The sequence below is a fragment of the Micropterus salmoides genome, unplaced genomic scaffold (assembly GCF_014851395.1).
Source record: "Micropterus salmoides isolate LMB-PRFRI ecotype aquatic unplaced genomic scaffold, ASM1485139v1 Ms_hic_scaffold_3369, whole genome shotgun sequence".
Taxonomy (NCBI): Eukaryota; Metazoa; Chordata; class Actinopteri; order Centrarchiformes; family Centrarchidae; genus Micropterus; species Micropterus salmoides.
Window position 1 is genome coordinate 17,049 of NW_024042672.1, and position 2,976 is coordinate 20,024.

Below are 2,976 nucleotides of genomic sequence, written 5' to 3' on the forward strand. Positions count from 1 at the left end.
CAGTTCAGAATGAGCTGCAGCTCAACAACTACAGCAGCAACATCCTGCTGCACATTAATGAGGAGGAAGAAGAATCTGAGGAGAGAATATATAATAGTACAACAGACACAGTTAATCTTGTTATTAATGACAAACACAAGTTTTCCTGCTGTCACGTGTCAAAATGTCTCCATAAAAAAGTTCTGCATGCTGTCAGGATTATAACTGTCACACTGCTGCCCTCTAGTGTCTGCAACAACACACTGCGTCTCCACCTGATACTACTACTACTGCTATTAATACTAATACTGCTGCGACTACTGTACTGCTGTTACTGTGTAGAACAAATCCTTCACACTGCTGCCCTCTAGTGTCTGCAACAACACACTGCGTCTCCACCTCATACTACTACTTTTTCACACACTCAACATTTCTCCTGTTTTAGCTTCTCTGCATTGGCTTCCTGTAAAGTCCAGAATAGAATTTAAAATCCTTCTACTTACCTACAAAGCTCTTAATGATCAGGCACCATTTTATCTTAAACTACCAGCAATTTCCCCCAATTTCCAGGACAAAGACCTAAAATAACACACCCTAAAAGAATCAGGAATAACTCCTCAACCATTCGGCTTGGTGCATAATAAGTGAAGATATTTATGTCACCAAAAATCAAATACAAGCTAGCGCACACTGATATGACTTTACTGCATTTATTGTGAGTGAAGTAGTATACTTTGTGCTTCCACGTCGTTTAAAGACAGACACAATGCTTGGTTCAGGTGCTCATATGTTGGGACCTCCATACTGGTCCGTAGAGTGGCGTGGCAATCAGGGGCAGGGGAGCCTCCCGCAGCGTTTCCAACCACGGGCAATAAAACACGAAATTCCCTGTGCACAGCAACAATATTTATTTTTAATATTTATGTTACCATTACAGACTAAATAAAGGAAAATATGAGATTTCCATCCTCGCCTTGTATAAAATCTATATTTTACCATTTATCACCATCAAAACCTCCTCCTGCAGGTTATAATGCAACTGAATATCTCCTGCTACACCTGGACTACACTGGAACTGTAAATTTGATGAAGAAACTCAAATACACAATTTATAAAATTATACCCAGGAGGTGTTCATGTTAGTATTATAGATCTACTGTTTACATGTTTCTGTCCACACAAACGTTACAAATAACATCAAGTTCTTAAAACATTGAAATATTGATCAATACAATGACTAGTGATCAATATTGCTTGGACCAAAGAACCCCTTTGCTACCGCAGCCCTTTCATTCGATGTAACTACCACGAGTCAGCGATACTGTAACACTCTGGATGTCAAAGCCAGGAGGGAAACGTCAGAGGTCAGAGTGCATTATATATGGTGCCTTTCTCATTTCCCAAAGTGCCTCCTTGCTCCTCGAGGTGCATTTTAGGAACTGAGATGTTCTTCAAGATGCACTGAGATCAATTTCCAGGTCACAGGCTGGAGCATCGAGGAGGCCCTCGGTCTGTTCAGACATGTTTTTACTTATTTATCAGGGTTGATGAACCTGAATTAATCCAGTGTTCATATTTAGATGCAAATTAGCACATATTTCATTAGATACTGCCTCATTTGCTTATTTAGACATAATATTTTCTACCCTATTCACTTCACGCAGTGTCTCGCCTTAAACAAATGAGCTGATTATTTGTTTGTAAACCATCTGTTTTTTTCATGTAGTTTGGTTTTTATTCCACCTTAAATTTACTTTTATTCTTAAATATTTGTAGCGCTGCTGACTTAGTGCTGCTGCCTGTTTTATTTAGTATTTTCTTTGTAAATAAAATGTTAAAAACACGCCTGTCGCTGTTGAGAAAAGTCCAAGATGATGTCATCTAAACACTTGTTTTGTCCAATCAAACTTCAAACTTCGATGGATCAGGCTTAGTTGCCATCACACGCCCTCAGTATGGCACTTGAGTCACATGATAACAGGTGGTTGTCTTCAGGTGGTAACATCTGTCTCTGTTCACAGACGCTCTCTGGGTTGAACCGCTGTGGTTTGATCCAGTGAATAGTCAGGAGCGAGAGGCGCTGAATAAACGGGGACTACAAAAACACTACAGACGACATTTGTTCTTGTGAAAGTCGGACTGAATCAAATATTATTGTGATTGTGATGAGATTTGTGTGTCCTGGCCTGCTGCAGCATCATCGGCTCTCTGGGCCAGTGTGAGATGGTCAAGAAGGAGTGAGGTTGGATTAATGGACTTTGGAACCTCAGGCCCCAACTCGTCCCTTTCCGTAACTGTCGTCAGCAGGAAAACACGTTCCGCCTCGCTTTTAGGAGGTTGAGGAGGTAAATTTGTGTCTCCTCCCCTGTCAGAACGCACAACCTCATAATCCATGTGGCCCACTCGCCGTGTGACTGCCAGGGGTTCTACCACCTGGTGAGTAATTTAGAGGTGGAATAATACAAGCACCTTATCTCCAGATGCAAACTGGCTTAACCTAGTTCCTCTGTTGTAGAGACGCTGCGGACGCCCTGAGCAAATTCTCCCATGACGACCGGCCTAATGTGTGGAGCTTTGCTCTGATGTTTTCTTTCTGGAAATTACAACCTGAAAGTCGTGAACTCTGACCCTGCACATTTTCTCAAAAGGAGACATTAACAGAAGCAGAGAGTTTTGGCGGTTGTGCTTCTACCATGAGTAAGTCGGCTGCAGAGTAAATGCTTTCTTTTTTGTCTCTTCACGATCAGGACTCAGCACAGGCTGTTTCATACTGAAGAATAAAGCGGAGACCCTGAAGCGGTCGATCAGCTCGTCCACATCTGTGAAGTTAATGGAACATTATATGATTGAAATTTGAATGTGTTATTATAGATTAAACATGTTTTATCGGTTCATAAATAAAGTGCATCTGTTCTGTCTGCATATGTAGAACCAAGGGAGTCTCATGCGGCCTTTGTGATGAAGGTGAACAACCTGAACAACTTGTGTCCGAGAAGG